This window comes from Melospiza melodia, chromosome 12 (assembly GCF_035770615.1).
Source record: "Melospiza melodia melodia isolate bMelMel2 chromosome 12, bMelMel2.pri, whole genome shotgun sequence".
In the NCBI taxonomy this organism is placed as follows: Eukaryota; Metazoa; Chordata; class Aves; order Passeriformes; family Passerellidae; genus Melospiza; species Melospiza melodia.
In genome coordinates, this window is record NC_086205.1 from 23,062,293 (window position 1) to 23,078,895 (window position 16,603).

General features: G+C 39.0%; 1 protein-coding gene and 1 long non-coding RNA gene across 2 annotated transcripts in view; both read right to left on the minus strand.

Moving 5' to 3' along the window:
- Positions 1-16,603, minus strand: part of NAALADL2 (N-acetylated alpha-linked acidic dipeptidase like 2) — a 395,312-nt gene that overhangs the window by 325,109 nt on the left and 53,600 nt on the right. The window lies entirely within an intron of this gene.
- LOC134423468 (uncharacterized) lies at positions 11,846-15,148 on the minus strand. Its single transcript, XR_010029132.1, has 4 exons — positions 15,050-15,148; positions 13,523-13,655; positions 12,511-12,577; positions 11,846-12,211 (listed from the first exon to the last, which is right to left on the minus strand). It is a non-coding gene; the product is annotated as an uncharacterized LOC134423468 (long non-coding RNA).

Genomic DNA, 16,603 nt, shown 5'->3' on the forward strand with positions numbered 1-16,603 from the left:
GAACCCTGGAAACAATGGCACGATGAAAAAGAAAATATTAGAAATATCACAGTTTGAAATAGAATTTGTTACAATTTTGGATTGGTAGAGGATTCAATAAAATGGCTTACCACAAGAGAGCATACTTGCATATAGAAACCACTCACCAGTTAGGGAATTCCAGTAGAGGAATTTAATTTTTTTTTGTTAATTAAAAGATGCAGCTAACCTGTGTATCATCATTGAAACCAAGGACTTTATCAAAGTGAAAAGCCCAATTAGCATCAGTCCTCTTTGGATGTATAGGCTAACATATCCCTCATCAGCTCAGTGAAAACCCAAGGGTGCCTCTGCTCTCCAGAACTGCAAAACTAATAAACAATTTCATTTAATTTGAAACAGACTACACTGAAATCCAGTTTACCTCAGAGTAACAGTGGATTGCATGCTTTTCTCCAGGGCATGTGTGAAAAAGTAAGTATTAAAAACCTAATGCATGAAAAAGTACATTGAAGAGACTGGCATTTGCAAATTGAATAGAGTGGCACATTTATTAAATTTGAACACAGCATGCTCAAAATCTCTTCTGAAATGCATTGAAATACATTTCTCTTACAGCCTTCAAAGTATATAAATATTTCTCAGCTGAATTAATATGGCATCCAAAAAGTAATTTTTGTTGTTGTTTCTATTTTTAAGAGGTTGTAATGAAGTGCCAATCTGCTATCCAGTATTTTATTCTGGGTCTTTCCATCACCACCAACAGGACTGTCCAGTGTGAAAAAACTACAAACTGGGAAGAGATTTCACCATTTTACAGGGGAGCCTTTTATCTCTGGAAGGAAAATGCCTTTCCAATTACCATGCTACTTCTCTGGCTGTGCCTCAGTAACAGAGCTATTACTCCACAACGGTGCTCAGTGTTACACCTTAGCTCAAGCAGATTGTTTTTGGTGCATCCTTAATTGTGGCACAATCCAAATGCATTATTTTTTTCCTTTAAGAAGAGGAATTTTTAAAAAAACAAAAAAGCCCATCCTAGAGATAGAATTATCTCACTGTCTGACAGAAGAGCCCCCAGATGTTGTAGTAATAGGCAAAAACAGACAGAAATATGTTTTGGGTGCAGTCTGCAAGTTTTATTAAAAGGGATTTACAATCAAATAAGCGGTGACGATAATGTTTTTCTCTATAGGTTAGACCTAATTCCTAGAACTTTTGAAACGCTACTGGGAACTAACATTTTGCAGATGCTGCCCAGTAGAAAGAGTAACTTTCCAAAAATTCAATATCCAAATATCTAAATACAATTCTCTCTAGATTCTCCAAAATACTAATACATGAGTTAATGCTTTTAAGTCAGGATCAGGAAAATCAGCCAGGTCACTGGGGCCAAGATCAACTGGACTATTCCCCAGAGAAATGGAAGATTTGTATTTTCCTATTCTTCATTAGAAACAAAAAAAACCTATCATACAGGGCAGAGAAGACCCATGCCAGAACAGGCCTCAAGACACATACACAACAGCAAGGGAGAGAGAATCATCAGAGAATCACAGGATGTTTTGGGCTAGAAGAGACCTTACAGCTCACTTCATTCTACCTGCCATGGGCAGGGACACCTCCCACTATCCCAGGCTGCTCCAAGCCCCATCCAGCCTGGCCAAGAGCACTCCCAAGGATGGGGCAGCCACAGCAGCTCTGGGCAATCAGTGCCGGGTCTCACCTTCCTCACAGTCAAGAATTTCTCCTTAATATCCCATCTAAACCTACTCTCTCTCAGTCTGATGCTATTCCTTCTTGTCCATCACTCCATGCCCTTCTCCAGCTCCCTTGGAGCCCCTTGAGCCTTCTCTTCTCCAGGCTGAACACCCCCAGCTCTCTCAGCCTGTCTCACAGAGATGCTCCAGGCACTGCACATCCTTGCCTTGCAGGAACCAAACTGCATCTGCCAATCGCAAGAAAATAAATCTCATTCCAGGTGACTCCCAAAGCATTTATGTCAATGTTTCCTCAAAGCTTTTGGGTCTCATCAAAACATAAAATCCCAGCCACCACCAAACACAGAAAACAGTTTCACTACACAGTTCTGACCACCTCTAATTAAGATATATAAACTCTTACAGTTGCACGCCAGCCTGGTGTTTATATGAATAACTTAAGTATTTAATAGATACCTTCACTTTTAATTACCATAAATGTCAAGAGCTTCCTGTAGTATAAGAGCTCCCCAAATGTTTCAATGATTTTTGAGCTTTATCTGAAGTGGTTAACTTTAGGATTTTGTAATGAAACCAACCCTACAACATTTTAAAAATTAACAACCTTCATGCCTACACATTTTCACCCTAAAACATCCAAGGACCTTCACTGAATAATAGCGCCTCTTCTTGCACTTGACATTTATTAGTCATGATTTTAAAGTGAGGAGTACTTAATTACAAATAAAGGATCCCTGACTTTGATAACTCTCAAGGAACTGCTAAGCATGAAATAAAATATGATACTGGAGCCTCCCCTTCAACTTTGCCATGTATATTTCTTTCTTTTTCATAATTCCAATAAAATAGGCTGATTGTCAAAGTCTAATTTTAGACTTAACGAAGCAGTAAAGGTTGGGGTGATGAAAGAGAAGCTGGAACAATAACAGTAAAAACATAGTCATGGACTGTGACGATCCAAGAAAAATTTTCTGGCCAATTTGATTTGATTGTATTGAACAATGACAAAGTATAGAAGCAATTAGAAATCACATCCAGTATTAGTAAGTGACTAAATGCTGGTTAATGGCATTTTATGCTTCCTGAAGACTGGCAAACTTCTACCGCATTTTTAAACAAGAATTCAATTTTGTCATCAGGATGGTACTTTTCCCTTCCATTTAATTGTGGCCAAATAATTTCCTGGATTTTATTTTGCTACTGGCTTTACTATTACAAAACACTATTGATATAAAAGGTTTTTATGAAAAAGTTGTTCACGTATATTTGAGCATTGACGGTGACACAAGAAATTAATATGAAAGCTCGATGAAAGAAGATTAGCATATGATTTTGGAATAAACAGATACATTATTTTGGATATATAAATTTTGAAACGTATTAATGGAACTGTTAAGGTCTGAAGATGTCCACACCCCCAAACTGAAGGCCACTTTAGCAAGCCCAAAGAACCACAAACTGCTCTGCACGTTGTGAAGAGCTGAAAGCCCAGTTGTTGTAGAATTTTAAAATACACCAACAAAAAAGGGCTTAGAATCCTTAAAAACTCCAATCACACACGCACAGAAGTGCTTTATGTCAGTGTTGAGACTGACAGTTATTCACAATGGCTCAGCTGAACACTATGGCAGGGAGTCCTTCTTGACATGAAATTAAATACACTCAGCTTTAACACTTCATAAGCATCTTTGTATTCACCAAGGGTGTGTAATGCCATGGCCACAAAGAAACCAGAAAATGTGGAGCCAGAATAATACTTAATATAAATGCTCACAGCCAATTTCCTCAGGGCCTCAAGGTGATAAAAATACACATCTGACTGCTAACACCACGAGCAAATCCAAATTACTATCGTGCTTTAAATCAGTACCCTTGATCTTCATGTGGCTGTGAAAATAAAGAGATGGGAGAATTTTCAGGAGGCACAAACAAGAGTCAGCAGCTTGATGCACTTTCTACACTTTAACCTTCTCCTTCAGGTGCTGCAATACTCATGAAGAACTTATCCTAGCTTACCCCCTCAGGTTTTCAGGCAATTAATTACCAGGGAAAATGAATTCACAGGAGATCCTGCAACAGCTTTTCCACTTGGGCATTACTGAACACAAACAGTGAGCATCTGTCTGTACTACCTCCTGTGATTAAAAGTCAAACCTTATAGATTTTTTGTGAGTACCAAGAAAGTCATGTGTCAAGCTGTCTAACAGAAACCCAGGTTCAGCCAGGATTCCCATGGCAAAGCTTTAATAGCAAGTGCCCATACAAGGCAAATCTTGTTTTACTGACAATCATATGACATGTGGAAATGTCTGAAGGTTGGGTCATTCCCTGTTTCACTCTGACTCTTTCAAATATGAAATTCAGACAAAATTTTCTGGCAAGAGATACAGCAAGCTCATATTTATTGCTAAATTTTAGTTTTCAAGATCAAATTCCTTAACAACCTAAAAAAACAAATTAAATTTTCCTTTTACAGAAATACTATAATCACACGTAAAGTAATCCAGGCAAGCTCACTCATCACACAGCAAGGAAAACAGGAACAAAAAAAGCAGGGCTACAGCTGGACTGCTCTTCTATTGAAGCTTTGTGCAGTGCATGATCCTTCAAGCCCTGACACAGATGCAGCAATTACAGTTCAAGTTTAACATAGCTCCTTTTACTCTGCTCTCACCTTTAAGCAAATTCCTATTTCAGTGAGGGATAGGTTCATCTTTTATCCCTCCCTTCCCCACCACGCTCAGAGATAAGAGGATTTATCAGAGGTAGGAGAGGCAGTACATTTCACGTTTGCTTAGGGCGAGCTCTCCACCTTTCTCTATTCTCACCTTAGTCTTGCTCTAAATTGTACATTCAGCCACTGAAGGGCTGTGTTAATCCTGTCCTGTGACCCATTACCTTGGATTAAAATGGAATAAGCTAAAGATGGGAGAGGGCTTCCCTGGCACAGACCAATTCCAATATTCAGAGTAAAACCTTAAAAGGATGAAGGAGTAACAGGCATGTATTCAACCTAAAAAAATGGCTGTACACAACTGTAACACTACAGCAAAGCTGCTTTTCCGTTTCTCTGCTCAGATAATCATGATAAATATCAGCAGTTTTTAAAAGGTAGGGTCAGTTGCTTGTAATTATGTACAAGTGCTGGACATTCACTGCAAGATCACAGCACACCCTTTATAAAGTGGGGTTGGCTGCTGCACACACTTAACTCACCTGTGCTCTAAGCACTGCTGGAACGAGGAACAGAATCAATTTTCTGGCAAAAATCTAATTCTGAAATTGAGTTTCCCTGAATATTGCAGACTATCACATTTTCTAAGTCTCCTCCCCTTCAGCCTTCACCCTGATGCTGACAGAATTTGGATTAAGGATTCTGGAAATCTTTTGCCAAATGTTTACCTGAGCTTTTTTTTGTTTTTTACTTTAACACAGAGAACAGTAAGCATGCTTTCAGTAGGCTCCTTTAAATGCTAGTAATAGAACTGTTATTTTCCATTTCATTCTAGCAATATTTACTCCATTTAACCAACTGAGTTATAGTACTGTGCTCTAAACAACACTGGAATCACCAGGTACCATGCTTGCTTAAGCAGAGTCAAAAAACCTTGTCCCACTTGTAGAAGAGTTTTCAATGCTTTCCATCCCAAAAATATCAACTTACACTTGTATCTACTGAGAACAGCAGAAGGAGCAGCACATTGACAGCATCGAGCAGCAACATCTGCACCGTGGCACCTTCTCACCTTTGAGCACCACCAGCTTAAAACTTGAAAATAACCAAAGGGGAAGCAAAGGTGCCACATCCCAAAAATGAGAGAGGGTTTTGTTTCTCTTTCAGAAGAATAAAATGGGAGTAACTGGTGGATGGGGACGGCAAGGAGATGCAAGCATGTGGAGCAGAGCCTGGAGCAGTGCTGCTTTTCACAGGTAACTGAGAAATTGCTCCAGTTGTCCCAGGGAATTTGTGGAGAAGTGTTTTCATCCAGAGGCAGCTTTGGATCTCTGACACTTGCTTAGAGAATCTGCCAGTGATAAGCAAAGGGAAATTAGCCAAGAACTGATTTACCCTTGACTTTAACAGGAGATCGCATTCAACCAGCAGTAAGGCCCAGTTTATCTAGAAAAGGCTTGTCAATTATTTTTACCAGGTCAGCCTATTCTGTAAATCAGATTATTTAACTACTTGTTAAATAATCTTGTTCTTGTTTCTGACTTCAAACATCAGTCCAGTTTCTCTGCATTGCCACTGCTTTGCATAAACAATAGGCAAGTTTTAAAAATTACACATTATGACCACATCTTCAGTACCATTCTGAATCTTTAATTACTAACAAATATAAATAATCTATTGAAAATAGTATTGTATGTCTAGCAAATTAAAATTTAACAATTATTTAAATTCAATACTTTTAAGTCCTGGAAACACTGAAATTAGTCAAGTAAAAAAATTATTTTAAACTCATGCACTGGAAAGCACATTTTGTGCACTTCATTTCATTTTATAGTCTCTAAAAACTATTACAATTTTTAATAAACTTGTATCTGGGATTTGAAGCCAAACACTGATGCTCAAAAGGCACAAATTATTAACTAAGAGACACCCAAAGTGGTAATAAAATCTATTCCCCAGTGGTAAATTGCAAATGGGCTGCAAAAATCACATTTTATTAATCCAGCTGCAATTAAACAATAACAGCTGTACAACTTGTATTGCAATGCCCCACTTTCAGGGAGATGACAAATATTGTTCATTATTCATTATATATTGCTGATTGGCAAACATTTTTCTCAGTCCAGTAGTGATGTCTCTTGGGTATGACTGCTTCTCTGTATGATTGCAAACTGAGTTCTCCTGGTGTCTTGGGGTTTGCAAATGCTACGAGTCTGTCTTTCCTCTAAGATGTTCCACATTTCAAAGAGAATGATAAATTTCTGCTGAAGCCAACAAAACTCAAGCAACACATACATATAGACAAGTATCTGGCTAACAAGTTTTTAAAGTGTTACTGACAGCTACTTACTTTTCTACAATTAATAATCCCTATCACAGGCTCTGTCTCTTGGGATAATACACTCAATGTTTGGCAGGTATGAAAATGAGAAGCAAAGACAAATACTAGCTAAAATCTGACTGAGAAATGCATAGAAGCACCCATTAATTTATACAATGAAAAATAGCAGCTAACAAAATTTTCCTTCTTTGGAATGAATACTGCACGCAGTAGATAAGATATGGGCATCATCCTGCTTCCATATTTTTACCATGCTCTAAATACTGCTCTGTAAACATTAGGGCAGCTAGAAAAACATCACAGTAAGATAAAACTGGGATAATTTCTGGAAATAGACACAAAACAACAGTGTATGGTATACAACAATCAAGTATTGGCATTCTGCTGTGTACATCTGACTATCTTAACTACTCAGCTTCATCAGGATCCTGATGGCTCTGGCTCCAGCAAATCTGCTCTGGAATTCTCCATTTAAATTTAATTTTAATGGAAATGTTGTCTGCAGTCCACAATGTTTTTAATTAACTTTTACTCAATTTCTGTCCGTTTTTTAAACCACACAGTAAAGATAGCTCTGACTCCTACCTGAGACTAAGATCATACTGAACTCTTCAGCCTTGGTTTTGTCTCTGAGTAGACAGTAACTGTTAGCGGGTTAACCTTTTGTAAAGCCAGTGATCTGAAGAGCACAAAACCAACAAAAACAACTTTTATTTCACATCCTGATACAACCAAAGTAAATAGTTGGGTATGTCTGACAACAACAACAATACTATGAATTGTGAAGGAAATTAACTCTACCCCAGTCAAAGCCAGCACAGATCCAATGCCTGGTTTATCTTTGTGTGTTACTTTAGGAAATTATTTACACATAAACAAGTCACATCAGGACTGATGCTCATCCCTCAATGAGGCCAGCACAGCCAAAAGGGGATCTCCACTTCTGGGTACCAGGGATCCATTGTGACCAGTCCTTACCAAGGCTGGGCACAGAGAAACAAGCAGCTGGAAAATTCATTTCTCATTAATTACTGCCCTTCTCCTGTCCCTTCATCCAAAGGAAAAAAACCCATGCTTTTGGTGAGAAAGTAGGCAGAGGTTTGCCAAATAAATGCATGTCTACCAACAAGATGTTTTCTGCTTAAAGTTTATAGTCTGACAACAATAAAAGATGGCTTTACCAGACTAGTAGCAAAACAAAGATACTCTGGAATTTAAGCAAGGTTTTTTTCACAAGGAATTTTTTTCCTCGTTCTTTTCCATTTTCCTAGATCAGGCAAACAAAGATAGAGTTCTAATTTCTCTCCTGGTATTCACTGCATTTTTATTTGCTTTCACTAACAGAGTATCTCAATTGCATAGACAACAATATCAACTTCCTGACTTACCTACATCATCTCTGATGTTCAGTGGGTAAGTGACAGAACATGAAAATCTATTTTTAAAAGCACATGGAAAGCTAGTAATGGCAAGTTGTCTTCTCCTTGTTACAGGGTTATTGTCAGAGTAGGAATTACCATTCCATCTGGAACAAAAAGGCTGCTATGAGAGCATTGTTTACTTATAAAATATTAGTAATCCTTATTTCTTGTCATATCACATTTTCTAGGTAAAACTTTCAGCTTGACAATTCATAATCACTACTACAGAGAATGAATTCAGAGTGTTCCTTCCACAACAGTGGAAATAATCTTTGACTTGTAGACATAAGAACTGGGTTATGAATATACTTTCATCCCAAAAAATCCATATCTCACACTTAATCTGAAGACCTGTAAAAGTCCTGATGTAGACCTGAGCCAGGACCTTTTCTCCTGATGAAACATCTTTCCTTCTCCTTGCCAAAATTCTACTAAATCCATCAGAAAGGTCTTTGGATATGTGACAGTCTCTACTAAGCCTGCAGCTGTCTTCAAACCTCGCGCACACTGTGGCATTTTCAAGATCAGAAATGCACATTTTGAAGGCTTCCTGTTGACCCAAGGCAGCTTCACAGAGTGGCACATCTGAGGATGGGGAGGAGCACAGCACCAGGCTGCCTGCTTGCAAAGCCCCTGAAGGAAAGAGCAGGACACTTCACAGACCTGCCTGAGAGAAAGGAAGGAGCAAGGGAAAAAAGCATCTAAGAAGGGGAAAAAAAATCAGGGCACAACATTGATTTTTTACTCTTTTCAGTGAATTCATTAATTCACTGACACAAAAACAGTCATCTAAGAATGTCAGATGAATGCACAGTACCAACTTCACTCAGCAGCTGTGTCCCTCAAAACTGCATTTACTCTGTGCTGCATGAGCTTCACTTCTTCATAACCTTACTTCTAATATGAATAAATAGCTTCATCAATAGAAGAATAGTAGCTGGTGTGGGTGTGGTGGTTTTGTGTGGTTTGATTTTTTTTTTAATATATTTTTTTAAATAAAGAAATGTGCCAGTAGTCATGAGTTGGTATTTCCAGGCCACAACACTAAACTGGTCCCTAAAAGGAATTTTTAATTTTTTTTTTTAATTCTGTAATTTTGTATTCAACCCTAAAGTAATTCAGTATGGAATACAAGAAGACATCATAACCTTATTACATAAAATCTTTATAAAAAGCATTGTGCATTCTGAGCTTGAACTCATTTGGGGAGAACGAACAGAACCCCATTTTTTGCACACAGCTGGCGGGTGGTAGAGGAAAAAATCAGTTTATCTCTTCTTATTCCTGATTTTCCAGTAGAGAAAAAAAAAAATCTTAAAAATGGGAACCATCTTAGCTTTAAGAAGGGGTTTTTACAGCTTGTGCACACCCTGAGTCCTGCATTCCCTGGCAGGCTCCCATGCCAAGTCCAGTGCTCTGCCTATTTCTCTAGACCAGGCTAAAATGCACAGACTGTCCCCAAGTACACGACCTTTTCAAAAATTTTCACTACACAGAACTTTTATTTTCACCACAAAGTTTACCATTACCTTGCCTGCTGCTCAGTGAAATATTTTCAAAGGACCTCAAGTGTTACAGACACTTTCCATTAAGAGAAACTCAGGAAAACTTTCCATTCAGATAAGCTCAGGAAAAAAATAATAAAAAAAAAAAATATGTAAGGCCTAAATGTAAGAACACCCAGCAGGCTCTGACACATTAGAGCAGTGTGGGTTCCCGAATTCAGCTCTCAAAGAACCCAAATACAACAATAATGATCTTGGCACAGGGCATTTCCTGCAGATTAATGACCAGCGGGGAGGAGTTGATGGCCCACAGCGAAGCCAAGGGCCATTAACCCCAGCCAGTCATTAATCCCCAGGAAATGCCCTGTGCCAAGATCATTTTCCCATTTCAAAATGAAAAGCAGCAGAGACCATATAGGTTGTTTTGTTTTGTTTTAATGAATGATGCTATTCAGCTGTTATCTCCAGGGTGTAACACCTCTGCAAGTTAACCTGCCGTGGTTTAACTAGGAGGATGGGAGTGCAGAGGATGGGCAGAGCACAGGACCCAAGCAGAAAACACTGCTTGTACACCAGGCTGACAGCAATTAGGGGATGGCTGCAGCCCTGCTCCTTGCTCAGAAACACCAAGTGCTGAATCACTGTGTCATGAGCAAAGATGTTGTTCTGAGCTGCATTTAATCATTCCCAACTGTGCTGCTGAGCACACCCTCTGCAATAAGACACATTTTGCCTCGTCCTCGCACAAAACGAGGATGTTGCTCTAGAGCAGTCAGTGCCATGGACTGTGTAACACTTCACTGAAGAAAAAGGGCAGTTGTAATCAGTACCATTCCTGTCACATATACCTCCTGCTAACTCATACATCCCAAAGATCACATCCCAAAAAACCCCCCTACCACGAAAACAGAATAATGTCAGATTTGCATGTAGAATTTCATAGGAGGTCTGAGTTTATAGCATGTAACTATGGATTAGCATAGACATACAGTAAAAGAGAACAGTAAATCCATGTTTACAAGCTGACCTGTCATCATAAACTTCAGTCTTGCATTAACAGGCAATCTGAGTGCTTTGCTATGGTTTTTTTTCAAAATGGGTCGCAAAACAGATGGCTGGGGGGGGGGCTGCCAGTGCAGCTCATGAGTGAAGCCAACTCTGCAGGTACAGCTGGGATCCCACGAAATAACCCTTGTGTACCTTGGACCCCTGATGGATTTCACACAGTATCCTCCAAGATTGCCATTTTCAAGGTAAGAAATTTGCACACAGAGAGGGATTTTTCCAAGGGCATCAGGTGAATAGTCATCTTTGAGGCACTGAACCTTATCAATGAAATCCATACAGCCTGTCATCAACCTGGCTGGGAAGGCAGTGTGCAGGAGCAAGCCCCAAATTCCCTGAAGTACTTGCTTTTAGGAACATTTCTGTATGTTGACAGTATAGGGATGCAGAGAAAGGCAGTCTTATCTATAAATTTAGCATATCACTGGGTTATCATGACTGCACGTCGCTGTGCCTAATTTTGTTCTATAATCATGCAATTAAAGCTCCTCACTAACAGCATTATCACTGCTTTAAATACCAATATATCACCAGACTTCAGGTTAAGAGACTTTGTTCTATAAATACCATCCTGGTGTTTTACAAATTAAATGATGTCTCGCGTGAAAAAAAAAAAAAAGACACAGCAGAACAAAAGCCTTAAAAATTATTCTAAGCAAGTAACCTCCAAGAAATTTTAGTATTGTCTTACTTATGAATTGTGTTCTCTCTGACTAAACACAGTCTGCAGCTTCCTCATGAGGGGAAGCAGAGGGCCAGACACTGATCTCTGCTCTCTGGTGACCAGTGACAGAACCTGAGGGGATGGCATGGAGCTGAGTCAGGGACGGTTTAGGTTGGATGTTAGGAAAAGGTTTTTCACCCAGAGGGTGGTTGGGCACTGAACAGGCTCCCAGGGAAGTGGGCACAGCCCCAAGCCTGACAGAGTTCAAGAAGTGTTTGGCAAATCCTCTCAGGCCCAGGGTGGGATTCCTGGGGTGTCTGTGCAGGGCCAGGAGCTGGACTCTGTGATCCTTGAGGGTCCATTCCAACTCAGGGTATCCTGTGATTCTGTATTGAACTCAAATAGTCCTAAATAAATAAACAGTTTTATCAGAAGCTCATCTTCTTTCTGGCAGTCACAAATTCACCCTCTAACACCTGTGAAAGACACTATTGCTCAGATTTTTAAGCTGAGTTTACAGCACAGAGTATCCTATCCCAGTCCCTTCCTCATCCTCTGTAAAGTCTCATTTTCAAAGACAAGGCCACATGAAAATAGATTTTTCTGTACTAGGGAAGAATTTGCACATGTTTTATTTTGCAGTAAACAACTGTGTGTGGTTACCTGCTCTTACAGTCCCTGATCCTATAGACGCCAACAAGAGTCCTGCCCCATCCAAGGAAAGGAGCACATCCAGTACTTTGGAATATTGGGCTCTCATCAAATCCATATGTGAGCAGAGGGGAACGATCCCAGCACTCTTCTAACAAGTGTTTGTGGTCATCTGGTTATACATAATTTACTGGAAATAAAAATAACTCATGAAATTATTCAGGAGGGACTGGGTAAAACCAGCAGTGCTTTTCAGGAATTTGTTGCCCAGCTCTTCTAACCTGTTGATTAGTTTGATCCATTTATTCCCACAATGAAAAGCAGAGCTGAAGGGTTTTCTGCATTAAGTGAGCAGCACATCAAAACCCGCAGTGCATTAACAGACACCAGATTATCCACTCTGCTTGTCCACAGAGTGCAGCAGTGCTCCATAAACTATCAATACAAATAACGCACATCACTAATTCAGCTCCTTGTCCACAGACGTACCCACATATCACAGCAAGCCAGACACGTGCTCCAGAAAATGCAGCTTTGAGCATCTTGCCCCAGCCTCCTACAGATATATCAAATTGGGAAAATATAAAGGGAAAGGTGAAAAAGTAGATTATGATGAATAAGAGACAAATTTCTTCAATGGAGAGGGAAAAAAGCTTATTTATGCTGATACAAATCTAGCAAAACTTAAATGAATTTTGGAAAAATCAATAACCAAAACTATATCATTTGTTAGTACACAGTACTCAGAAAAAGCAATCCTGAAATGAACTGTATTGTTTTGATTACATTTGAAATTTAAACCTTAGTATTAAATTGGAGAAATTAACTGAACACAGTTGATATTAACACAGACAAGTGTTTCACAATAACCTATCACTATTTAGCATGGACTTTCTGCCCTAACTTTTTGAAATCAATACTCTGATGCCTCAATGTATAGCTCTTTTTAAAATACTATAGTCCCAAGTAAGAAACCAGTTATTGTCTCAATATGTAATCAGATCCCTTCCCTTGGTGTGCACAAGCAACACTTGAATTCTGTCAGTCCCATGTCTAGGATGTTCTGGTCAAAATTACAAAACACATCAATAATCTCAACAATTGACAGAACAGTGGACAGAGGAAAGCTTAAATAGTCATTCTTTCAGCAAAATCTTGGAATACTAGTGCAAAAATCTTTTCAACAGGAAAACAATTCCTTCTTTGCTAACTGCATGATCTTCAATTGCTGGCAATGTTTATTTGTGCTACAGCATTCCAGAAGACATATAAGTTGTTAAAAATTTCTGCAAAGTTTTTTAAAATTTGCTCAAGTTAGAAGCACAAGTTCCAGATTAAACTTAAGAATAACATAAACATATATATTATATATACACATATATATATGCACACATATTCCCTTGAAATCATTCTTAAAAGCTCCTCTGACAGACAAAATAAATGAGAACAGTTCTAGAAGAGCTCAAGATCTCTACTGAGCAGCCTCCCAAGTCATTCTCACATTCAGGAAGAAAGGTTACGTGTTGGGTGGTTAGTTGGCAGGTGTGCAAAAGGCTGCAGGTGTTTGGGGGACAGGTGCTTTGGGGACAGGTCTTCCATCCACACATCACATTCTTTTGTCCTTTAGCTTGAGGCTGAAAGACAACAAGAGAGGTTTTTTTCCCTGGGGTAAAAAGAAAATCACTTCCACAGAAAACAGAAAGTCATTTATACAGAAAATAGAAGAAGCCCAATTTTCTCATATATAGCTGAGGAGGCTTTTAAGAATTCCATGAGCTTTTCAAGAAAAGATGTTTTCCTAAATATTAGCTGTTCTCAACTATTGGTAATTCAGTTCTAAGCCTGAATGGGACTAACCAGGTCAACAACGATCACTGCAATTTACAGAAAAGTGAAGAGATTGTTCTCAAAACTAACAAGCAGGACACACACACACACACAAAATTCAACCCTCTACACAACTACTACAAAGGCACATTGTACTGCCTGCAGCTTTTACTTTGAAGGTCAAATATTCTCCAAGTCATCAAAAGAAATTGCTCTTCAAAAGGTGAGAATAACAGTGCCTGTGTACAGAAATGTTCTGCCCAGCTATTTTGTGCAGCGAGGCCCAATGATAGCCTTTTCCATCCCTAGCTGGGAACTGCAGGCCAAATGTCATGCTAAGATAATAACAGGCTGATTTTAAAATATCAAGAAGCAGCTTGAAAGTGAAAAACAACTTCCAGAGGATGAAGAAATGGCAGCATTTCCATACTACTGCAGACCAAGATGATTTAGGGGAGAGAACAAATTATGTGCACCATCTTTGTTCCTCTAATTTATCAATCTGTAATTACTGTCATTGTCATAATAATTTGTATTGGTTCTAATTTGTCCAATTAAGGAAGAGGCAGATGCTAAAATGCAAATTACATAATTACGAGTAGGAGTGTTACTGATGTGCATGCTCCAGTCAGTCATGGTCTTTTGAGTGGACAGCTTCACCTCTGTGGAGGCAGAATTCCACATCCTTCTAATACTTTTCCCATAAACAAACACTAATCTGTAACAGTGTGATGTCATGGTATTTATTCCAATACTAATCAACATGCAAAAAAGCTCCCAACTACTGAAATTGCTCCGTTGTGTCAATGTTAATAATGCTGACTCTTAGTATACTATTTTCTTGAGCAAATAAAAGTTAAATTCAACAGAAAAAAAAATAAAAATTTAGGACTATACTGACCCATGCATCTCCACTAAGTTTCCAGTTTTCCCAGACCAATTTTTGTCTCTTTGGAACTCAAAGTTTTCACATCACCCTTGAGGTGCTGGCTCTCACGAATGGCTGACACAGGCATTCCTACACCCAGGTGCAGGTTTTTGGTGGGAACACAATAAAAAGCGTACAAGCCTCAGCATTTCTCTTGCATGCCAACACTGTCACCATCCACTCACATCTCTTCATTAACATTCTCATTTGGCATTACTGATAGGGGTTAATTTTGCAAGGATGAATGAATGCCTGAGCTCTCCTCGATCTTACATCACTGCTGATCTCCAGAAGATCCTGCTCATCTTTTTACTTTCACCCCTGCTGTGCAAAGCAAAACAGCTCAAAGGCTGTTTTGCCTCTCAATCTCACCCCGATTACTGAGCACACTGGAGAATTCTGGAGCTGCACACTCTTGTTTACAGCTCTCTAAAAGCATCAGGAATGCTCTTTCTCCACCCACAATTAAGAGGGAGTCAATGCTATATCTCTCACTCATCCCCTATTTCCACAGTGAAATGACTCATTTGAGAGCAGAATTTTTCTCCAAACCAGATCAAGCAGAAGGGGAATGCTGTTCTTGCAGTGCTGCTGTTAGAAACAGACTGAAACAGGACTGAAGGACTTTCTGGTCACAGCAGCACAGTATGGTGTGATTTCCATCATTCTTGGCTGGTCTCTTTAAATACCTTGCTTCAAATATCACTTCCACATCTCCCCTCAGTTAACTTCATAAATAACTCCATCCTGCAAAACGGAAATGTACATTTTTGGAAGTTCAGCAGCTCAGAGGCATTTGCAACTCATTAGTTTGTTGGATTTGGTTTTGGGCATTTTTGTAATCCTTTAAAAATACATGGAAAATTCCATTCCTTAGCACCCCTTTTACTCACTCTAGATGCAAAGGTCATCACATATTTGCTCCTGAAATATTTTCTTTGTGTGTCCTTTTTACTCCATAAGTAAAGCAGTTAAAGAGCCCCGCTGACTTTATTTACTTCCTTATTTATTCTGCAGCAGCCAGACACATGCCTGTTTGCACTGTTCCTGAGAGCTGTTCCTGCTAAAAGGTAATCTAATTGAGCCAGAGCCTTCAACACATCAAGCAGATGGCTATAAATAATGCAGAGATGCTGAACTTAGTGGAGCCATCACAAAAAACATTCACACCAGTCAGTCCAACTTGTTAGAACATCTTTAGTCCGAGTCACGCTACACACATCTTTACAGCTAACTCAGGAAATTCGAGATCCATTTGTCAATGTGGCAGATTCTTCTTTGCCCATCTGTAAAACAAAAAGTCTGTGCACTTGTACAGCCCCTAAAATTCTGTTTCTACTTACACTGCTTTGAAAAACTCGTGCTGAATACATAAACTGGGAAGTACTGGGCATTCAGAGAAGAAAAAAAAAAACAACCACAAAGCACAAACCAACTGAACCTGTGCACTTTTTACACTACAGATTATCACATGAATGTTCAAATAATGAGACTTTTTTTCTTTATTAAGACAGATTACAGCAGTGCATGATACAGAAAAGGATTTGTTTGCTTCAGTGCTAACTTCTCAGACTGCTGTCTGTCAGCTGCTCAGTGTGGATTCTTGCCTAGAAATTCTGGTTTTAGAGGGGAAAATAAATAACTGAAGAACAAGAATAAAAACTGGGACTTCTGTTTTTCAGCTTTAGCTAATAAGAAAGCCTACAGGTTTATATTCCCCATTCCTTTACCACTTTCTTCTCCTATTTATGTGTGTGTCTCTGTAGCACACTTTTAAGAGTGGCAAACAGCCCTACAAAATTTAGCTAGCACGTCAAAGTTACTTCT